The sequence below is a fragment of the Tupaia chinensis genome, unplaced genomic scaffold (genome assembly GCF_000334495.1).
Source record: "Tupaia chinensis unplaced genomic scaffold, TupChi_1.0 Scaffold000279_1, whole genome shotgun sequence".
NCBI classification, from domain to species: domain Eukaryota; kingdom Metazoa; phylum Chordata; class Mammalia; order Scandentia; family Tupaiidae; genus Tupaia; species Tupaia belangeri.
In genome coordinates this window covers 1,663,802-1,688,299 of record NW_006159762.1, presented here as the reverse complement: position 1 = coordinate 1,688,299, position 24,498 = coordinate 1,663,802, and positions in this window count along the sequence as shown.

The window sequence follows — 24,498 nt, the reverse complement described above, 5'->3', positions numbered from 1 at the left end:
TGTCTCTCTCTCTCTCTCTCCAGTGAGCACATGCACCCTATGACAAAAAAATCTCTAAAAAAAAAAAAGCCCTTTAACAAGATGGTAATAGATGGTAGATGTCTTTGGATACTCTCTTCTGATAGGTTAAAATTTCCCATGATACTGGAGATCTGAGAAAAAGTAGATCCTCTCCCAAAGCCTTACCTAGGAAGTGCTAAGTTAGTGAGGGGAACCTCAAGCCCCCGGAGGGATTCTCTATAGGTGTGCCCTTGAGCTGAGTCCTGGTCAGGCAATAGCCCAGGCCTCCTAGGAGTGAAAACCTCTTGGGCCTAGGTGGGTTGGGGGCCTTTGTACTCTGGCTGCTGACTTCCCTGACAACACTGCTGTTTGCAACTCAAAACTCCCGCAGACACAAACTCCTCCTTTGGCCTCATGGAATCTAGTAACACTCAATTTTGCTTATTTATTCATCTGGATTCAACCCTGATGAAGGTGGCACAATCCCAGTGGGCTAGAGTGAGGTCAAAGAAACCACCTCTTCATACAATCAGCCTCCAGCTACTGGGGTTTGGCACTGAGAGGAGAAACTGAGGGTCTGAGGTAGCTGAAGGAGAGAGAAGCAGGTAAGCTTGGTTCCCCAAGCTCATCTCCCCTCTAAAGTCCCAGTTGTTTCTTGAATGAGACCCTTTTTCTGTCCTCTGTGCACACGTGGGATAGATGGGATCCATATCTGATTCTGCCCCTGGAAGGAGTCATCCAAGAGAAGCCTGCTTCCCAAGGCAGGATTCTGACCCCATTGCACAGGCTCCTTCCAGAGGCTGGGCCACTTTGCGTGGGGATCTGGGCCGCACTCCCACCCACCTTTGGTGGGTAACCTACTGCCAACTCTCCTGATGTGGAAAGTTCACCAATTTTGGTGTCAAAGATCTTTAGGGAAGTCCAAGCTCCATCCTCCCCAGCTTGGTGACCCCAGCAATGTGACTTTATGTCTTTATATCTTAATTTCTTCTTTTGAAAAATGGGAATAAATGAAGCTTGCTTCTCAGGGTGGTCATGCAGATCAGAGATTAGGGCAAAGTGCTGGGCTCAGGGCAGTGTTCAGTAACACGAATTCTTACCACTCTGCCTCCCACACCCCATGCCCACAGACTCAAATTCCCTACAAGCCGACTTAGGACCTTCCCTCAGTCTAATAGGCCCCTTCTCCAAGGGAGGGCTTGGGAGGCTCTGGCCCTTGCTATGATGCCTACCCTCACATGCCAAGGAAGAGTCATCCAACTCTATGCTGTAACAAGAGCATCAACACACAAGTAGGGGAAATAGAACCTCCTCCTGAGAGTTGTGGCCAGGACTCCTCGAATTCCTCTTGTTGTGACTCTTCTGTCACTTATAAAAATGCCTCAGCGGTGGAGCTAGCCGGTGGAATGGAGGTTAAGACAGCTAGACCTTACATGACCAACTCTGCAGTTGGAGTCCTGGATCCAGTGGCTTGAAAAATCACACCAAGCAGGTGTGCATGTATGCCCAAAATCCTGAGAGGAGAATGGAGGAGAAGGGATTGTGGTATGGCCATTCCCTCTGGGGGATGATTTCTCAGTTTCCCTCACTCTCTGTCTCTGTCTCTCAGGCAAGTGTGTGCACCCTATAGCAAAAATAGAAACAAATGCTTCAGTGTTCTGGAATTTGATTATATCTGGCTTGCTACAGTTTCCTCAGAAATACTGCACCTGCTTCTGGGTCAATGTATACTTTATTTTTTCCATTTGTGACTTCCCTCTCTAGTGCTCAAACCTCTACTCAGTCTTTCAGACTTGGACCAGTGTGTCCTCCAGGCAGCCTTACTGGGTTGCTTGCCTATTGAATTGACCACTCTCTCCTCTGTAGCTTGAATCTTTGTCCCATCCTGGTTGTGTTTAGATGTTTCTATTCTGTTCTTCTAGTAGAGTGGCTCATTCATTCATTCATCCCTCTGGCAGCAGTTTGCTGAGCACCTACCAAGTACGGACCTCGGCTAGGCCTAGCATGCAGGTGGAATGCATCAAATCCTAGCCTTCTTGGTGCCTGCATCCTCAGGCAACAGTGCGCTGAGCTTGTTTACATTCCCAGCATCTTGCACAGTGCCTGCTGCCAGGTAACAGGTGTTTAGTAAACAAATAGATGCTGTGAGCCCATCTGATCACCCCTCCTGCACTTAAGCACATCCTGTTTGTTTAGATTTTACCTGCGCCTTTGTTAAATCACACTTTAATTAACATTCTTTGGCCCACTGCACATTTTCCCTCCCTTGCTGGGAGAGCAATGGTTGTGGGTGGTTTGGAAGCTGTTTTCAGGCTGTTGGAGTCTCTCCTTTTGCTCCAGCCTGTGGCTCCAGGGCTCCTGGTTCCCAAGCTGGCTGTGTGCCCTGGGTGAGCCCCATCCCTTCCCTTGTCAGCCTTGCCCAGGCTTGGTTGATTGACTAGTCGCTGCTGTCCAGGGGCCCTGGCCCTCCTGATTCCTCCTTCTCTGGCCCCTCTGCTGTGCTGTGAACTTTCCCAGCCCTGTGGGGTCATGTGTCCTGGTGCTGCTGGTGGGAGCTGTGGTCACTGGGTCAGCAGAGAGAGCATCCAGGAACTATGACTGAGCTCACCCTTGTCCTCCTGGGGTTTTGCAAGGGGGTAGACACAGGAAGCCTTCCTGATAAGTCATCTGCTGTCCCCTCTTGCCACCCTCACCTACTGTCGTGTCCAGTCTGCGGTCCACTGTTTAGCAAGGGTCAGCTTCCGGGTGGGCCCTGCATGTGAGCAGGCACTAATATTTCCACTTAATATTAAATTACATATGGATAGTAAATGAATACTTAATTTAATATTAAATATTATTATATTTAAACATAATATAAATGAATACCAGCCACTATTATCCACGTTTGCTGGAAGGATGCACAGACAAGTGAATTTTTTTTGTTTGTTCACTCGTTTTCAGTTTTGCTATAGGACATATGTATTTGCCAGAAAGAAAGAGGGAGAAGGGAAAGTGAGAAATCACACCCCAGAGGAGATGACCACACCACAATTCCTTCTCCTCCACTCTTCTCTCAGGATTTTGAGCACACACGCACATGTACCTGGCATGATTTTCAAGTCACAGGGTGGGGATTTGAACTGTGCAGTTGGCCATATGGGATCTAGCCGTCTTAACCTTCACACTGTCTGCTGGCTCGCAAGTGAATTATTTTGAAATTATCAGCAGTATGGGGTGGGCTTTTACCCTCCCACAAGGGACTGCCTTCTTCCCCTGCAATCCCCTCGAGTGGATTATCAAAAGTGGATGTAGAAGGCTCTGTCTGCTCTTAACATTCACCCTGCAGAGCAGAAACACCCTGAAGATTCTTACTTCTGTCTGCTCTTTAAAGTAAACAACCCATTCACACCCTGAGAACTTACAGATTGGTAAGGATATAAATACATCAGTTTGTTTTAGGCCGTTGGAGAGAAAAACGGCATTTTTAGCACTGAGAAGGGCTGAGTCATGCTCTTGGGGTATGCAATTGGATCAACCCCTTTGAGGGGTCAAATGTAATTTTAGAGCAGAATTAGTATAATTCGTGATAGAGCTGTTATACTTACCAAATTAAAAAAACAATTTTTTTTTTAGTTCTAAACAAAGATTACAGCTCTTTTTTATTTAAGTGTTTTCCCAAAACACTTAATGCGTGCTTTTGGGGGCTGTCGATGGCTTGTAGGTTAAGGCAGCTGGATCCTACATGGCCAATTGCATGGTTTGAGTCTCAGACCCAGCGGCTTCAAAAATATGTTGGATGCATGTGCATGCATGCCCAAAATCCCAAAAGAAGGGAGAAATGGAGGAGACGTGATTGTCATGTGACTATGCCCCACGGGGGATGCTTTCTCACCTCTCTCTCTCTGGTGAGCATATGTGCCCTCTGGCAAATTTTAAAAAATAAATAAAAAGATGTGCTTTTGGAGGAAGGGGTTGGGAGTTGTGGAAGAGCTGGAAATGCCTCTGTCTGCTGAGCATCTTTGTTCCGATTGTCTAAGTGACGGTAACGTGTCCTCACAATGCCCGAGGGAGACCCTGGGTTCTGCAGAAGGGCCTGAGCTTCCACGCTAAGGTGCCACTTCCCATTCCACGGAACAGATTGATTATCCCCTAAGTTCCAATAAGCCCCTTTGATTATTCTGCCGTTTCATTTATAAGAGTGGATTAGAAAAAATCCAGCCAGGACAAATTAACTTATAGAAGTACTGAACAGAGACAGCCATGAAATATTTGAAGGACTTTATTTAAAGCCACATGCACCTTTTGCACCACTTACAAGGAGGACTTTGATTCCAAGTTTTTAATCTTAGTTGCAAGGTGAGGCGAAGGATGTGGTCAAGAGCCTGGTTCTGGGAGGTAAGTAAGACTTTGAGTCTCGGACTGATGGCCATGAAGGCACCAAGGGGGCTCCAAAGAGAGTCTGGCAGTGGGGACAGCTGCCTTCGGTCCCTTTGGGAATTCCACAGGGTAGAGACCTGAGGTGGGAGGAGATGCAGAAGCCTCAAGAAGATTCTTGGGGGTAGGCCAAGGAGAAAGCTTTGGAATGGTGAAGGTCGCTGGATGTGAGCAAGGGTCATTGCAAGGGGGCTACTGGAATGCCTGTCTGCCTTGGGGTTTCTCCCTGGTCCTTCTCCCTGTCTTCCCACAACAGAGATGGGTTTCAGAGTCTGAGATCACATCTATTGACAAAGGCTACTTTGAAAGGAAAAACCAGCTGAATTTAGGCCAAGTGCCACCTTTGGGGCTTGTTTTTACGGGAGAGAAGAAAAATTTGGAGTCTATAACCAGTGGTTTGAATGAGTTCAACTTTATTTTTCCAAATAATCAAAGTCAAGTTGAAGCAACCTGTCCTTCCACCCACTACCCCTCCCCAAAGCCAAGTCCTTACTCTTCCAATTCTAGCTCAACCAGTGCCTTGACATTCTCTTCTCTGGCCTCAGTTTCTCAGCCAGTTCACGGGGACTTCGTAGGGTAGGTCCTTACCCCAAGAGCACTTATTGTGGAGGGAAGAAGGCGTATTCACACAGAGGCAGCTTTATCTCCTGAATGGGTTAGCCACTGGTGTGTTCTTTCTGAATGATCTTCAAATTATCCTGCTCAGATTTACTTCAAGTGTGAATTTAGTTTCTTTCCTGCCGTGTTATCAGTTGGGAAGGACTTATTTTGCCAAGATAATTTGTTCTGCTCTGGTCAAAGCAAGATGCAGCCAGGAAAGACATGAAATCTTCAATTTGGGAAAGGAAAGAGCATAAATTCTGAAGTGTAGCTCTCGCCAGTGCAGGAAGGTCTCAGGGGAAGGCTGTGAAAGAATTCTATAACATTTTAATAGCTCAAGACCCAAGGTAGCGAAATTTAAGTACAAGCCTGGGGACCAACTCTTTTCTTGATCGAATAAATTGTGGGGAAATCTCAACTCCTAACATTCCTTGAGTCTTTCAGCAGAATGTGGATGCTTTGGAATGTCAGGGTACCCGGGACTCCTGGTCTCTTCAAGGGAGATGATGCTGTTTTCTGGACATGCCAAAGAGTATGACTACTTTGTGGCTGCAGGTCCCAGGTAATAGTAAATACAATCGCGAAGTGGAAATTTTCAACTTCTGAGTCGGGTGCACAGATTCACCTTGATTGTGCCTCATCCATTAGCATTAAGAAAGCTTGTTTCCCTCTCCTTTCTGATGTGTTACCCAGCAACGCTCTTGAATTGGGCTTTGTGTCCTTGGCCATCATGTTACCCTCCCGTCTCCCTCCCTCCCTCCCCATCTATCTGTTGTACTTAGCTCCCTCCCTTCTTACTTATCTACCCGCCTGCCTCAGTCCCTATCTACCTATCTACTTAACTCCCTCTTTCCTTCCCTCCCTCCCTCCTTACCTGTCTATCTCCCTCCCTCCGTCTCTACCTACTTACCCCTTTCCCCAGTAATCATAGCCTTCTCCACTTGTAGTTGTATTTACAAAACCTGTGCAAGGGCGTATTTGTAATTGGGTGGTTAATTTTCCTAAAGTTAAAAGGAGCTTATGGAGAACAGATGTTGCTAGAATCAGAACTGAGGCAAGGCAGTGGGGGGAGGCAAGGTGGAGTGGAGGGGAGGTCTATTGAGTGTTGGGGAAGCTGCCATTCCTCAATGACAGGGTGGCTTGGTAGAGGCCTCCTATTAATTTCTACCTTCCACCATGGACTACATGGTCTCTTCGTTCACAACTGAACTTGCCACTCCCAGGCAAGTGGCCTTGGATACTCCCTGCCACTGCAGCAAGGCCAGGTGCCCACCTGGTTGGACATGGCTCTGGGCTGGCACTGTGCTTTGGGTCAGGGTTGTCTTGATGAGATAGTTCTGAGCATATCGGCATCCTGATCAAATACCTGCTATGTTTGGGGACCGGGAGCTGCTCCCTAAGAACCCTGAAGATAATGTGCAGATGCCTTGACCGGGTGGCCAACGTCCTTAGTGATCTGGATGTACCTGCTGTGGTCTTGTCCCTGCAGCTCCTCCCACTTGGCCTCTACATCTTCTGCGGTGGATGAGTCCCCATCCCTGGTTCAGATGCTGCGTCGTCCTGTCTCCATGCCTTCGCACCACTCTGATACTCTTCCCCACCATCTTTGCCAAAACCTTACGCATTCTTCAAGGCCTGTCTGACACGTCACCTTCACATTCCCCCATTGCTCCCTGCTGTCCACACTAACTCAGCACCTCTATTGCAGTTTGCCTCACAACACGCTTATGTGTGAGTGTATTTGCCACCAGCACTAGTCTTAGGATTCTTGAGTTCAGGTACCTTGATAAACCTATATCTTATGCTGAGAAAGTACCAATTATTCTTTGTTAAGAGCATGGACTTTGTGGGGACAGCAGGTGGCATGGTGGTTAAGGGCACTGGACTCCCACATGGCCGACCACAGTTCAAGTCCCAGACCTGGCGACTTGCTTTCTCACTTTCTCTATCTCTTTCTCTGTCCATCTCTGGTCAAATTAAGGATAAATAAAAAAATAAATAAATAAAGTTAAATAAAAGGATTCTTTAAAAAAAGCATAGACTTTGGAATCCCACATACTTGTATTCAAACCCTGTTCTACCTGCTTGTAGGTATGTGAACTTGAGAAAGTTACTTAACCTCTCTGGACTTCAGTTTGCTATGTACATTTTGGTTCATGCAATGTGTTAGATCATGTACTGAATGCTTTATAGACCGATTACCTTGTTCATATAATATAATTCCTCCCTGTAAGATAGGGACAGTCACAGTACCTCTCTACCAGAGTGCTAGAGGAATGATCATGTAATCACACAAAAATTTTGTTCATGTCCTTGGGCAATTTATGTTTCAACTGAGCAGACAAGACCCTCATAAAGAAGATTAAAAGTGAAGTAATTAACAGCCCGGGTAGCCATAAGAGGACACCTGACTGGTGCCTCACAGGGGGAAGGGAAAGTTTTTCCTTTAGGGAGGAATCTGGGAAAGTTACCAGAAAGAGGTAGTTTTAGAACAGGGCAAGTCAAAGATCCGTTACCTAAGTTTTATTCCTGCAAAAGATTTTTCCTGTGTCCATACAGGCTACCAACCCATCGGTAAGTAGGCTTTTGCAGAAATGTGGGTGGGCTGAGAACCCACAAAGACTATGTCTCAGGGTGTGGCAGCCTCACACACTTGACCAATAGGGGAGCCTGCCATTCCTCAATGACAGGGTGGCTTGGTAGAGGCCTCCTATTAATTTCTACCTTCCACCATGGACTACATGGTCTCTTCGTTCACAACTGAACTTGCCACTCCCAGGCAAGTGGCCTTGGATACTCCCTGCCACTGCAGCAAGGCCAGGTGCCCACCTGGTTGGACATGGCTCTGGGCTGGCACTGTGCTTTGGGTCAGGGTTGTCTTGATGAGATAGTTCTGAGCATATCGGCATCCTGATCAAATACCTGCTATGTTTGGGGACCGGGAGCTGCTCCCTAAGAACCCTGAAGATAATGTGCAGATGCCTTGACCGGGTGGCCAACGTCCTTAGTGATCTGGATGTACCTGCTGTGGTCTTGTCCCTGCAGCTCCTCCCACTTGGCCTCTACATCTTCTGCGGTGGATGAGTCCCCATCCCTGGTTCAGATGCTGCGTCGTCCTGTCTCCATGCCTTCGCACCACTCTGATACTCTTCCCCACCATCTTTGCCAAAACCTTACGCATTCTTCAAGGCCTGTCTGACACGTCACCTTCACATTCCCCCATTGCTCCCTGCTGTCCACACTAACTCAGCACCTCTATTGCAGTTTGCCTCACAACACGCTTATGTGTGAGTGTATTTGCCACCAGCACTAGTCTTAGGATTCTTGAGTTCAGGTACCTTGATAAACCTATATCTTATGCTGAGAAAGTACCAATTATTCTTTGTTAAGAGCATGGACTTTGTGGGGACAGCAGGTGGCATGGTGGTTAAGGGCACTGGACTCCCACATGGCCGACCACAGTTCAAGTCCCAGACCTGGCGACTTGCTTTCTCACTTTCTCTATCTCTTTCTCTGTCCATCTCTGGTCAAATTAAGGATAAATAAAAAAATAAATAAATAAAGTTAAATAAAAGGATTCTTTAAAAAAAGCATAGACTTTGGAATCCCACATACTTGTATTCAAACCCTGTTCTACCTGCTTGTAGGTATGTGAACTTGAGAAAGTTACTTAACCTCTCTGGACTTCAGTTTGCTATGTACATTTTGGTTCATGCAATGTGTTAGATCATGTACTGAATGCTTTATAGACCGATTACCTTGTTCATATAATATAATTCCTCCCTGTAAGATAGGGACAGTCACAGTACCTCTCTACCAGAGTGCTAGAGGAATGATCATGTAATCACACAAAAATTTTGTTCATGTCCTTGGGCAATTTATGTTTCAACTGAGCAGACAAGACCCTCATAAGATTACAAGGTGAGTAATTAACAGCACAGGTAGCCATAAGAGGACACCTGACTGGTGCCTCACAGGGGGAAGGGAAAGGTTTTCCTTTAGGGAGGAATCTGGGAAAGTTACCAGAAAGAGGTAGTTTTAGAACAGGGCAAGTCAAAGATCCGTTACCTAAGTTTTATTCCTGCAAAAGATTTTTCCTGTGTCCATACAGGCTACCAACCCATCGGTAAGTAGGCTTTTGCAGAAATGTGGGTGGGCTGAGAACCCACAAAGACTATGTCTCAGGGTGTGGCAGCCTCACACACTTGACCAATAGGCAGGGCTTGTCTCATTCAACATTATTTTCCATGCACAGTACCAGCTATTTGCAGTGTGAATGTCATGCTTTTTCATTCTTCAGGGTAGTCATGAAAAGGGGCTTTGTAAATGCTGGAGTATTCAGTATTTCCGCAAAACTTCCTTCTAATTTTCCCTGGTTGGATCAGCTTCCCATCTCAAAGCTGGAACCAAGTGAGGAAGTGACCCTGAAATCACTTGAACCACTTTCCTTAGGAAGGCCTCTCATCTTGGTCAGCCCTCCATCCTGGGAAGATTTTCTGGGAAGCATGTGATTAAACAAAAACAAGATTAGCTAGGCTGACCTTGGGGGTGGCCCGGGGGTCAGTAGTTTGGACTTAATTCTACCTTGGTTCATAATATTACTCTCATAAGTAATTGGCTTTAGAAAGGTTGTAAACCACATGGCGTCTTGTATAAAGAAATAATGATCTGGCTGTGTGAATGAGTGAATGATAGGATACTTGTCCATATTGTGCTGTGTTCCCTTGCTTCAAAAGGGCTACAAAGTCAGAACTTCTTATTTCTGCCAAATCATCGGGGAGATCTGTGGACTAAGTAATGCATTGTGACTCAGGGCCATTACGAACATAGTAGTATAATACAATTTTGTCTGGTCTTTGTCCCTAGTTGCAGACAAGGAACATTTAGAAGTCCCTGGAATTTTCTAAGAAACACGAGTGTTTTTGTTATTCATGAGGCCTTTGGATTCCACTTGACTGTATGCTAAAAAGATGACTCAGAATGGAGGCCGGCCACATCAGGAAGACCATCCAAGTGGTTAGACTGTTGGGGTTTTAAGCCATGGGATATCTGGTTGACCTCCAGAAAGGCAGGAAGGACTGGAGACTGAGTTTAATCACATGACCAATCATTCAATTTATCATGCCTGTATAATGAAACTGCAATAAAAACACTGGAAAACAAAGCTCAGGTGAGCTACTGGTTGGTGAAGACATCCAGGTGCTAGGAGGGTGACATTCCCTGAGGACAGAGCACAGAAGCTCTGGGTTCAGGGCCCTCCCAGACCTTGATATATTAGTTCCTTATTTTGATAGTCCTGATTCACATTCTTTATAATAAACCTATAATTATTAGTGTAGTACTTCCCTGAGTTTTATGAGTCATTCTAGCAAATTACAGAACCTAAGGAGGTGGTGGGAACCCCCACGTTTGTAGCTAGTCAGTCAGAACTATGGGTTATCTGGGGACCCCTACAGTACAGCTGGTGTCCAAAGCGAGGACAGTCTTAGGGAGCCCCTAATTTGTGAGTTCTGTGCTAACTATGCGTGGTTGGTGTCAGATTGAATTGCTAAATTCACATGTTCCTAAAAAGAATCGGAAGCTCCTGGAACTTTCTCTCTCTCATTGGTTGCTGGTGTGGCCAGAGGGAAATTTGCATAATTAACCTCTCTGTTGGGGACAAGTGGCTTTTAGTGAGAATCCTTCTTTACAGCCAGAAAAGGGCACTCACCCTCTTATGTCTTCACATGGTTGTTCCAAAGCCATAAAGCCAACCCAAAATCCAAAATATAAATTAATACAAAGATTCTGGCTGTAGGCATATGCGCCAAAACTACCTTTCCCAAATCACAGGGGTGCCCTGAAGGTCTCTTGGGTTCCCCAGTGTGTCTTGGGTGACTAAGAATCGCATCCCTCATGCACAGGTTGTGAGGATGTAAAGGCCCCAGCCTTGTAACCAAAGTCCTTCCACAGCTCCCCTGTTGGGTGGAGTTCCTGACAGCAATATATTTGTAGAATTCCTATTTAACTGGATGATCTGTTTTGGCAGCAGCTAAGATCTCAGATCTTACAGAGATTTGGAGCTTAATCATCCACAGCACCAACAAAGACCTACTCTTTATGTGGCTAAAAAAACCCACAAAAAAACCAACATCCAGACACGGCTCAGTTGTGCTCTGTCTTTACGGCATTTAAAACACCCTGCCCACGTAGGATGTCCACATGGGCTAGGTTTCCTACTAAAAATATAATCTTTAAAAAAGCCCACCACCACAACAGAAAGGCACAGGAAAGGGCTCAAACCTCACTCTGGCAGCACACAAAGTTCATTTGAAAAGAAAGCGAAATTCTCAATCCCTTTCATCAATAGGGCCGAGTGGTGGGGGCAGGAAAGGAGAGGATGCAGTCGTGGAAATGGACCTGAAGAGCTACATGCAGTGCTCTAGAGTGTTCTGTACTTCCAAGGCTTACTCATACTCTGAAAGGGAATTGCCTTATTTGGGTTACGGATCTAAATCCATTTGACTGGCTTCAGCACACTCTGTTTTCACTGTTGGCTGAAATAAAGCCCACATCTCTTTCTGCCTTATTCTCCACAAACCCCACTGGCTGGCTCCTGCCCCCTGCCTCCTCCCCTCTTTCTTTATTTTCTCTGTGACACATCACAAGATCTGTTTCCTCATTGCCCTTCCGGAATGGAGACCCTGGGTAGGCAGAGATCTAGCCTGTGTTTTCCCTGTTGCATCTCTAGACCCAGCATGTTGCCAGACACGACACAGATATGGCTTATTACCTGGTCATGATGACGTGTATAGTATTATCAACTGGTTTGGTCTGAGAAGTATTTCATGATGGGTAAAGTCTTTTTACAAGAAAAATGAGAAATTGTGGTTGACTGTTTTAAAAAAATAATTGGAATAATAATAATAATGATGATCGGAAAAAACAATGAAAAGATATTGAATGATGAAGTGGGGAGAGTAATGTCTCTGTATTGACTGACATGCAAGGCAATCCCTTTTGAAAAAGCAATGTAATACACTGTAAAGTTATATGCAATTCACTGTAATATAAACAAGATTATGATGATAGTAAAAAAAGAGAATGTTTGCCTTTATTTACTTTAAATCCATATATTTTTTCTTTTTCTTTTTTAATTGCCAGAAAGTGTATGCACTCTCCAGAGAGAGACAGAGAGAGGGGAAGAGGAAGAAAGTACCCACCAGTCAGGGTGCGGTTACACCATAATCCCTTCTCCTCCATCCTGTCAGGATTTTTTGCAAACATGCACATGCATCTGGTGTTTTTCAAACTGTGGGGGCCAGGATTTGGACCATAGCTGGCCATATGGGATCTGGCTCCCTTTACCCCTAGGCTACAGAATAGGCCTAAATATTTGCATAATGTATATGGGAATCTAACTGACTTCCCTGTCTCTGGTTTTACCCTTATTTCCTGCCTACTTAGTCCACCATCTGAGTCATTGTTCAGGCAGTTGGTGAAGGTGAGGGATGTTTACTTCTGGCCTTCCTTTGGTTATATTGCATGATTTGCTCATCCCTGTTTAGAACCTTGGCATGAGTCTTTAAAGCAACCTGGGACTGGTGTGGCCATACCCTCATCCTTGTCTTGCACTCTTTCTTCACACATTTTCTATCTGGCTTAGTCTCTATGGTGCCATCCACAAAAAACAGGAAAAACTGGAAAAGCTACTCCACACCCAGCATATTGGGTCTCATAGCAAGCAAGCTTTTCTTTCAAAGACTTGTCATGTATAAGAAGGGTCTTTAAAAAGTTCATAGAAAATGTGTATTATGAAAAAACGACGTGAGCCAGACAGTGGTGCAACAGTAATACGGGACACTTCACAAGGCTGTCCCACCTGGGAAGGTTCTGTGCTTACAACCAGAGATCTCCCTGAGTACACTGGGTACATGTATGTCCATGATCTGGGGCTGACTGGAGCTGGGAGTGGATCATGGCATAAAGATCCTTTTGGGGTTGTTGTCTCTCTCCCTTGCTCATGGAAGAAATAAAGAATGTTAAAATATGGGGAAAAAAAAAACTATGCACAAATTTCAAAAAAATTTTGCACCCAAATGAACTTGTACTTTGCTTCTATTTCCATGAACTTCTCAAAGTCCCCTCATAGAATGTGCCATGATAAGTACTTTTCGTTATTGGCTGAATGGAGTTGCAGCCAGATGAAAACAAATCTGTTTTTCATCTAATAGTAGAAAAGAAATTAGAAAAATCCAATAACAGGGAACGCAGCCATTTGCACATCCGGATCCTCTTACCACAAATGGTTTTAGCACCCAGACATGCCACTGCTCCCCAGCTAGATGGACTTGGCGCCAGAGCCAAATGAAATTCCAGGGGGTGGGGGACACAGATCCCTCTGGTTTCTTGGAAGTGTGGTCATTGACGAGACTTGATACTAGGGCTGTGACTGCAAATGGCGAGGCACTTGGTAATTGTGCATTAGAGTTGGTGCCAAGAGCCCTAGCAGGCAGACGCTCTGAGGAATGAGCACCCAGTGAGGAAGGCACAAATGCCAGGGGAGTAGGCAGGGCAAGAGATCAGTGAGAGGAAATACTAATACCAACGCGATGGCCCATTCAAAGGACGTGGTTTTATTTTATTTTATTTTTGTAAGTTTATTTCTTTCATCAGAGAGAGATAGACAGGAATCCCCAACAGAGTCTCCATGCTGCAATCTACCCCTAGCCTTGGCCAACCTGGCTTACAGGCACCCAGATATACGTCTGACGGGCACAGGGAAGCCCCAGGGTGCAGACCAAGGGCTTTCCTGCGTGGACCCAGCATCCTGTAGCACTGCCTTGCTGCTGTGCCACTGCCTGCCACCATGGACAGCGGGAGTGCCCTCAACATTACCCAGCAGGAGGGGACTCACTACACACTGCCCCAGTCACCATCATCATGTCATCACACACCACTGGTGGCCAGCAGGCGACATAGTAGTTAAGACACTTTACTCCCACATGGTTGACCATGGTTCGAATCTTGATACTTACGCTGGAGGAGTGCGTGTGCATGCCCAAAATCCCAAGAGGAGAATGGAGGAGAGGGGATCATGGCGTGGTCAACTCCCTGGGCAGTGATTTCTCACTTTCTGTGTCTCTGGTGAGTGCACATGCCCTATAGCAAAAGTCTCTCAAAGACAAAACAAAACAAACAAAACAAAAACCACTTCTCACACTCTTGGATTTTTCCCTGTATGAGAGGTGGCCAAAGGGCAAATAAAGTTTATGCTATTGAAAAGCTTTGCCCTAATGACCTGCCTCAAGAGGGTAGACGTTAAATCCCCAAAGTCTGGGAAAGGCCCTTAGCTTTTGGAGCCTGTTTGCTTATCCATAAATTTGGGAGAATGAGAATAGGCTCTCTCCTCCTAAGTGTCCCAATGCAGGTCATCTGCAGACTGAGCACACATGTCTGGGATTCCTTGGGTCTTGCTAGCTAGAGCATCAATTAACCCTTGATTCTAGCCATCTGCACCTACTTTGCACAAAGTATGACTTTTCGTTACGGTAACAGCCATGATGATAATCACGGATTGCAGATATTAGCACGGCACATGAGAAAGCACAGTGCGGTCGGGAGAATTGGGGAAGGGCAAAGGTGCAGGCTGACGTGGCTGCTCAGATCCAACAACTGTCCATTGCTGCTGCTGTTCCTAGTCTTACTTGCCCGCTCTTGCCTCAGCGGAGGTAACTGTGGACGCTATCTTGCCATCTGAAGCCCATGGAGGCCTTGACTTTGAGCCACTTCAGGTCTTGGAGCAATGATGACACACCTGAGCTGCCCCATGGGCAGTGGGACACCCTCCAAGAAAATTTCCCAGCAGGAGGGGACCCTTATACACTGCCCCAGTCACCATGGCTGGAAGCCTAGAGGTTTTATTTGAGATTAGAGATGGCATAGGGTTGCTTGAGTTCCTACATTCTGCAAACTTTCTAGACAGGTACAAAGTTGGCCTGTGACGCAGACTCACAGACACAGACCACGTTTCACTTTAAAAAAAAAAAAATAGGAAGCAAAGTTACTTTTCTTCAAAATCTCATGAATATTTCAGACAGAATAAGTACCCAGCAGTGTCTCCTGGTGTCCTTGTGGTGCTTTCTTACTGCTCAGAAGCCCCACTGAGGAATGGTAATGTCTTACCTGAGAGCTTTTTTTCCTTTCTTTTTAAAAGTTTACTTATTTATGTATTTCATGAGAGTGAAAGAGATAGGGGAAGGGAGAAAGAAACAAAGAAAGAAAGAAAGGAAGAGAAAGAAAGAAAGGAAGGTACCCTTCACAGGGTCTCATGCCACTCTCCGCCCCAGCCTTCCCAGCCAGCTGGGAGTATAGGCACACACACAGGGTGACCTGGAACTGCTTCCCTGGTCCTCCACACAGATCCAGCATCAAAGAACCATGTGCTGCTGCAGCCCCACCATGGCTGGCCCTCCAGGAGCCTTGTTCTTTCCACTCAGCAGCGTCCCGAGCCGTGTACCTCTCGGGCTGTGCTCTCCTATCATCTAATCTGAGAACTAGGTCATACTAAGTTATTAAAGACTGACAACTGGTGCAGCGCCTGGACTTCCCTAGAAAATATGCATTTGAACAGAGATTGTTACAAGGAATAAAGAGTAGGACCTGGGGTGCTGCAGTGGGCTTTGGGGAGGTTTTGGGCAGAAACATTGCAACCATTCACAGTGGCCCAGCTGTCACATGGCTGGCAAGAGAAAGAGGAATAAAGTGTCATTTATAGAGGCTCTGCTGGGTCTAAAGACATCTGTGTCTCAATTTGTTTTTGTTCCCTTCAATTTGTTATTTCCACCTCCCAGTGCGCAGCTGGTACCTTTGGAGGGAAGAAACCCATTGCTTCTAGGTAGGGTGGCGCTGTACAGCCTTTGCGAGTCCCAGGGGTCTGGCTGGAAGGATTCAGCCAGAGTATGAGGAACAGGCACAGGGCATGCACTCGCTGGGGTGAAAAACGGCTCCAGTGAAAGTGCCAGGGGCTAGCCATGGCATGTGGATAAGGTGGTTGGGTCCCACATGGCCACTTGTGTTGTTCAAGTTCCAGACCAGCGACTGGAGAAGCATATGGTATGCATGCCCAAAATCCCAAAAAGAGGGGTAGAGGAGAAGAGATTGGTACGTGAGCATCCCCCATGGGGGGTGTGCTTTCTTATTCCCCCCCAGCTCTCTCTCTCTCTCTCTGGTAAGTACAGGCACCCTCTGATCCCCCACCCCACCATTCCATTTCTTAGGCAACTTCTGGAATAGTCTAGCTGATGATCTGAGTCCTGGGTCACCTGAAGTAGTCACCATGGCCTGGAAGATGGGATCACTCTGATTGTCCAGGTGGTCAGAGCTCACAAGCAGGTGGGCAGCTTGCTGAGGCCAGGAGCTTTATAGGAATCTGGGTGCTGTCATGTGTATGAGTGGGAATAAGGGTGGTGTTTGCTGGTAGGCAGCCAATAGCCCCCTCCTCAGGGATGTTGGTGGCTTCATCCCAACTTCAAGGGGTTGAACAAACGTTTTGATGTATTCATTGAAGCAGCAGAGACTGACTGGATGCATGGATGAATTTCTGACTCTCTGGAAGGGAAAGAACCAGGTGAAGAGGCTTTCAAAGGTGTCCTCTGGTTTCTGGAGGACATTTTTCACAATTCTAGCAGATAGGTACACAGTCAGGAAATGGAACTCTCATCAGGGCCTGTAACTGCCTAATTAATTCAGGTGCAGGGCAGATGGGAGGACGGCAAAGTGGGTGGCTCCACCTGGTTGCCCTTGGAGCCGCTGCACTGGCCCTGGGCTGTCATGGCTGTAGCACAGCTCGGGAGTATTTGATAAGGTGCAAAACTTGGCACCCAGCCTCCTTCCACCTGGAGGGCACATCGGATTGACTTTCATCAGTTGTACACAAAGAGAAGACCGTTAGTTAATTCTGAGCCCCAGGCTGTGCTGTGCATTTTCTCGTTTCCTACCTGGAACCGGTTCAAGTTCACCTCGATCTTGGCTTGGGGAGCACCCACAGGCTCCCTTTGATTGCAGTGCTCTTTACCCAGCAGTTATTCCCTGAAGCGCACTAGGGTACCAGGCCCTGAGGCATTATGGGGTCAGTCCCTGCCTATAGGAATGAAAAGTCAATGGGGAGGAAGCAAATCTTGAGTGAGTCACAGCATACCTATCACCTGCTGCAGAGGAGGAACTATGGCTGCAGAAGCACTGAGTATCTGGTACTGGAAAGGGCCTGGCGTGTTTAGGGAATAGAGGTGCAGTGGGAGGTACAGAGACAAGCATACGTGCTGGAGGAGAGGGGTAGAAAATGAGAAGGTAGGGGTACACCAAGGCTGAACACTAGAGACTTTATAATAAATGGAGAGCCATACCAGGCTGGTAGGCAGATGGGTTTATGAGCCAAATGCACCTGGATGACTGTGGAAGGTGAGATATGGCAGGTCAAAAAGGAGAGGGATACAGGTAGCAGGTGAGGAATGGTGGGAAATGAGTCCAGGCTGGGAGGATGGAGTCCGGGACTGGTCTGCCTTCCCATTGGATGTAGTGGAGGCAAGAATCAAGATTATCTTCAAGGTATTTGTATCTGGGTTAGCAATCAGATAGCAGGCACAGGTGGGGTGGATATGCTTGGGTGTGGGAGATGAAGGTTCAGTGTTGAAGAGCCCATGGGACATGCAGAGAGGGTCCAGGGGCAGCTACACCAAGGGCTGGAGGACACGGGCACCGTGGAGATGGCTACATAGGAACTGGCACCACCAACATTTTTATTTTGCTTATCCCCTTCCAGTCTTTGCTCCTGTGAAAAGCAGCTTGGGTTGAAGTCCAGCATCCCCAGCTACGTGGCAGGTCACCCAACTGAGCCTTCATTTTCTGATCCGTGACACTGGGGTAGCAGAACATACCCATGAGGCTAGTGCAAACATTCACTGCCTCGCATGAGCGCTACACAGCAGCAGCCACTGTTACGAAATGAATATGTGCTTAGGATGGCCGGGGCATCCCACGTGTCACTTTCTAAACCATGCCACTTCCCTGGGTCAGGAAAACAGGGGTCAAAACCCCAGGTCAGGAATGGTTCTGGTAGACTACCTCCATAAAAACTGAGAAGAGTGTTGCTTCTGCTGTCCTCTGAGCAGAAAGCTCTGCTTTGAGGGAATGAATGTTTCCCAGGTTGTTATCTCTATAATAGATGCGGCCGGGCGCTTCATAACAAAGCACACAGAGAGCACAACACAGTCTCGCGTGATCATCCCCTCCCGCCCTCATTTTTGCTCTAGGGGTCGATCACTGGACATGGGGTCAGGTGATTTTACATAATGTAATTAACTCACATAATAGCACTGGTTGACAGAGGATTGTTCCTGAAAAAGGCTGGAGGCGCCCACCAATACACAGTAGATGCCGCACCCAGAGCACCAACCCCCTGAGAGTAGTGATTCGAAAGGAGAAAGCAGCTGCCTGATCCTCATGAATGACAAGCCCTGCTCAGACTTTCAGAGTTCCCTATTTTTCCTACTTCGTGTTCTGGCTTTCAACAATGAGATGCATATGCTGGGCCCAAGAGAACAGCTGATCCTAATCTACTCTGAAGACTTGTGATTTCAGTGGAAATAACGAGCAGAGACGAATAATGAAGGCATTGCCCTTACCACGGGCTGATGGGACTCGAGCTGAAGGTTCTACCTCCTGGCCTCCATGTGTCCAAAGAGTCAGGATCTATTTAGCGCCAGCCTCAGTCAGACCTCAAAGGCTGCTCCCGAAAGACCATCCAGAATTCAAAGGGTGACCTGGGGATCAGTGGGAGTAGAATGAGTGGAATTATTCTGATGAAAGATTCAGTTACATCTGGTTTGTGCCTCTCAGTTATATTTCATATAGTTTCTCTGATAGCGCATCAGAAGAATACTAAGCAGGGGGTTTCACTGTGTAACTATAATGATGCCCACAAAAGAAGAGGAATGCATTTGAGGATCTATGAGACACTGGCGAGCATTAGGTCCACAGAATATTTGGCAGTTTCCTCATTTAGCAGCATAATTAACCCCCTGCTGGGGACTCGCCAGTATGCTAATTGCTATAGGGGCTGCTATGGTTTGAATGTGTCCCCAAAAAGCATGTGTTGAAAACTTAATTCCCAATCCAACACTGTTGGGGAGGTGGGGCTACTGGGAAGAGTGTAGGTCATGAGGGCTCCACCCTCATGAATGGATTAATGCCAATTAGAAAATGACTGAGGCTTCAAGTTTGTTCTCTTGTTCTCACTCTCCTTCTCTTGCCCTTCAGCCATGGGATGATGTAGCAAGGAGGCTCCTGTCAGATGCTGGCCCCTTGATGTTGGATTTCTCAGTCTTCAGAACCATGCACCTGTACAATTCTGTTCATTGGAAATAAAGAGTTTCAGGTACTTGGTTATAGCAACATGAAACAGACTAAGTCAAGGTCTAAACAGATGCCCAATAAATGCTCCTTGGGTGGATAGTTGGATGGATGGATGGATGGGCAGATGGGCTGGTGGGAGGGCAGCTGAATGAAGAGCAGGATGTATATCAAGCCTTCAAGTCGACATCGTGTTCCTCCATGCCTCCTTCATATGTAGTAATGGACAGAGCATTCTCACTGCTGACCCTAGTTATAAGTCTTTTGGTTGAGTCAATTATAGTGTGTTTACATCTGTCTGTCCTATTGACACCAGGATGAGGCCTGAGGATTTCCTGATTTCCCTATAAACAACTTTGCTTTTCTGTGTTTCATTTGAAAAAATGACTGCACGGTGTCTGAGAAGAGTTTAGCCCCAAATAGATTTTCTCCCTCCAATAACAGCAAAAGCTCTCCTTTCATTTGGCTTATTAGATTTAGCCCTAGATAGAAGAATGGGCTATGCCACACTCCTGGAGGAGTTGTACCACACCTGAGAAAACCCAAAACAATAGTAGAGGAAGTTCCAGGCAGAGTGGTTTAGAGCCTGGGCATTTTTCATCTTAGGAAATCACCCTAACAGGGATGGTTATATTCAAGTATCCTTGCTGAGACACTCTACTCTGGATTTCAGAGTTGAAATCCAAGTTGACAATTTAACTTGGTTCCCATGACAACCAACAGGGTGCGCCCCATTTGCCCCAGGCAAGAAGCATCTCTATGAGTGGTTTGGGGGAGAGGGAAGAGTTAGGGTATGGGGAGGGAAATTGAAGGCTGCCACATCTATGGTTCAGGTTCAGACTGTATAGGCCCTTTAAGAAGGTGGGGTCCAGACTGCACTCCTTCCATCATGATCCAGAATTGGGAAACAGGCCAGAAAATGCCCAGGGAATCACTAGGGCATGTCTGTTTACACACTGTCCCTGACACTCCGGGCAGTTTCGGGCAGGAGAAGGAAGAGTTCAGCCCAGGGATAAGGAACTGAGACAGTAGCCAGCTCCATCTAAGTGTCAGTCTCTGACTTCGTCACGTTTGAAGGTCACACTGGTTTCGAGAATGTTATCGTTCTTCGGGAGCTGTATACTTGATGGGGAGGAAGAAGAGTGGTTTCTTCGCTCCTATTTAAGTTTGTATATATTTTGAAGTCATTCATGTAAGAGGCAGCAAAACGAAAGAAAGATGTGGATGCGTTGGAAGGAGCCTTTGATCTCTAGTAACTAACCTTTGTTCCAAGACATTTTTGTCTCATCTTCAAAATTCTGTGCTAATTGACGTTTGTCTTTTTCTCCGTGAAGGTTGCGTCCCTGTGTCATTAGGACATTGGATGCTGAGTGGTGGTTCCTTTCCATCAGCCAGACGCTGCAGCAATTATCATAAAAAACAGTCGGATAAGGCACTTGCTTTGTAGGCTTAACTAAATCAGGAGACTCATCTTCTGACCAGATAGAGTCTCCTTTTATTGGCACTGGGAAGGTCTCAGGCATGTGTCTACCCAAGAACAAAAGGAACCTCTATGTCTTTATTTCTGGTTCCTTTCTTTCTCCCACCCCCACCCCCAACATGGGCTTGGTGGCAGAGATGATCCACTGCCAACAGAAACAAAATCCCCCTGACAAAGGAAGCAGAGAGTCTGGAAGACATACCTGAGAGGAGCAGCAAGCGAAGCTCATTTTTCTGATTCCACATTGGCTGGGGAAGCAATTTGGAAAATATGTTCCATCTTCACGCAGTGTAAGCTTTTGAAGTGTTTGCCCCCAATTACTGCAGTAGCGAGCAGGATGGGGATTAATTTGGAAAAGACGAAAAACTTCAGGCGAGGTGGAGAGGGCTATCCCTGGCAGGAGGTTAGGGGCACAGTTTCCAGGTAGCAAAGTTAATGGGGATTAATTAGCTGCCAGAGCAGAATAATCAGCGTGCCCTTGGAAGGCAGCCAGAACACGACTTCACGGACAGCCCCGGAATCCCTCCCTGCCCTGACAAGTTGATTCCTTGGTCCTCAAATGTCCTTCTTCATGGCTGCTGTTTCCAGATGGGGTAGCACTGGTGGGATGTGTGTGCCCCTCAGCTCATAGCTGGGAGGACGTCCCCACAAGACTGAGGGTGAAGCACTGTCTCGTAGTCACTGCAACAACCTCCTTCCTTCTGCAGAGAGGACAAGAGGAATGACCCACAAAACCGCATCTCAGCTTTGCTGCTCACTGGCTGGTTAGTGGAGTCGTTAACCTCAAGGAGCCTCAGTGTTCTCATCTGTACGATGGGCACAGTGAGGACACCTATATAAAGGGACAGTGAGCATTAAAACAAGATAATAGGTGTGAAAACAAAAGCTGTAACATGCTCTTCACACTTGCAAAACTGTTTGTGGCTCTGCCAACTCTGCTGCCAGGGTTGAAAGTGTGTGTTCTCTCTCATACCAAGCCAGTGTTTGGAGGTGAGAGAAAGAGGATGGATGGAAATAATGACATCAAGGTTCCTTTCATTCTGTACAGATACATTCCTGAGAACATGTGTCAAAGTTAAAAAGGGAAAGGAACGGGAGAGTCTAAGAAGAACAACGATTTCTTCTGATATACCAAACACCGCGTCCCCCTGTCCCAATCACTACATAACCCAGGGTGCTCTGCAAGCCATTCTTGACCTGAATTAAGGTTCTACTGTCTTTCTGACAGCATAAGACTGAAGGCCAACTCCGTAGTCCAGCAGTTAAGGAAACCATTCCCACATGGCAGACTGTAGTTTGAATCCCGGCCCTGGTGGCTTGAAAAACATGTTGAGAGTGTATGTGTCTATACATGCCTGCCATCTTGACAGGATGGAGAAATGAAGGAAAAAGGATTGTGGTGTGACTACATCCCATTAGGGAGTTTCTCTCTCTCATGTCCTCTCTGAAAGTGAGCCTAAAGGCAAAGGAGTCTTCTGCTTCCTCTGGGACTCCATCATTACGTTTACCCCTGGGGTTAGTTAATTGTGTAAATGTCCCAGTCCACCAGAGCAACCTGAGGATGGGAACCAGGGATCACCAGCTATGGCCACTTAGCTGATGAACAGCCACCACATGGTCCCCTTGGTCCTCTGGCCGGAGGAGTGGCTGGGCCCATAAGTACTCCCAAATAGACAGAAAGTTGTTTCTCATTTCTGCCTGATTTCTAATCATCAATAAATACCTCTGACTGATAAAAATGCACCAGTAGATCCCAGTGGACACTAGTTGACCTCAGAAACAAGGAAAAGGACAAGAAATCCATGGCTGCAGGATGGATCACCCTTCCTCTCCTTTCCCATTAGTGTTTTGAAGTTATAGAGGGTACCTTTTCTTGCTTATTGAATGTTTAATAAAAAACGAGTCATAGCTGAACAGAACAGTCAGTGAAGATTCAAGTGCTCACTTGTGAATGGTTCTCAGGGCAACAGGCACAGAGCCTGCACATAGAAACAGCCCTCCCTGCAAAGACGAGCAGAACACAATGGTCTCCTGTGCGGCGCACCCGATCACAGCCACACACCAAGCCGTGAGCAGGAGTCACAGATGCATATGGGGGCAGAGATAGGAGCTCATCAGAGCAATTTCCTGGAGAGGGCATTCTGGCCCTACGTAACCAGAAGCCTAATTCTTTGTTGGTCTCCAAGGGAATAAAGAGAGCAGCACCCTGTTGATGGACGTGATTCTTGTGACATCTGCCCAGCAGCCCCCATTCATTCATACTCAGAGCCTGTATGACTCATGGCCTTGAATTAGCCATTGTTGGGTCTGAAGGAGGCAAACGGGACAGCCAATGGTAAAAGGGAAATGGTGTGGGGAAGAGAAAAGGGAATGTTCTGTTCTGTCCTCAGATGAGAAGTGCCTGGTCTGCAGAGTCGTGGCAGGAACAACGTTTAGGAGATGCCCTTGAAAATGCTTAGGCCATCAGGCTGAGGCTGTCAGGGGCAAAGAACAGTCATTGGCAGCTGATGGTGGGAAAAGCAGAGCAAGAATCCATTTGTTTATTTATTCATTCACTCATCAATGATTAACGGCCTTCTCTCTGTGACAAAACCTTGTTCTAGGGACGGGACTGCAGGTACCCTGATGATTGGGACACCATCACTCTCATGGAGCTCATGCTTAGTGGGGACACTAGCAGTGAATTGGTGCTGTCACATCAGTTTTCCTGAAGTGCCTGGGAGCCAATGCTCAACCTCATACAGGTGTGTTAGATAATTGGAAAACCCCCAACATGAATAATACAAGGTTCTTGCCCTCGAGGAGTGACCTTCTTTTAGAGGAGCTACCTGGGAGCTAAAAGAACAGGGAAAGAAGCAAGACTCACCTTGGGAACTTAAATGATGGACTCAAGACCTCCTGCATCAGAGTGGAGTAGGCAAAGTCACCTTAGAGAGTCCTCCGTCAGCAGTACTGTAATTGGATTTAATGCATAACTTATATAAAGAAAGATCATGTTGCGAAGAAAGAAAGGCACTGGAAAGGACCACCCCTGCCCCCATCCTAGCCGTGTCTGGTCAGTCCCGGTGGTAGGAGCTTTCCCACTCCCCAGGCCACCTGGGGAAGGTGGGCTGCATCGTGTGTACCTGATTTCTTCTTCCTTCCTCCCTGCTCCTGCCATGGCTCTCTAAGGGCCAGTATGGTCCCAGCCCATCCCTGCTATAGCTCAGTGGCATGTCCTCACCTTCCTCCCTGCTCCTGCCATGGCTCTCTAAGGGCCAGTATGGTCCCAGCCCATTGTCTTTAGCCTTGCCCTGCTTTAGCTCAGTGGCATGTCAGCAGCTGTGATGTGAGCAGGGGCCTTACACATGCATGTTTAAACATGTGAGCCACTTTGGCCCATGATGGAGTGGCAAAGAGGGTTCAGATCCTTCTATGAGGTGAAGCCTCTACCTGGGTCCACTTGGTCTCTGGATATCCAAGCTGCATCAGAGAGGAGTTTGTCTCTAGAAGCAAGTTTATTCATTCATGCCTTCAGCAAGCACTTCCTGATCGTCTCCTTTGGCCGCACTGTGCTGGCCAGTGATGAGCAAGACAGAGCAGGCTGCTGGAGCAGAAACTGGAGTGAGGCGGAA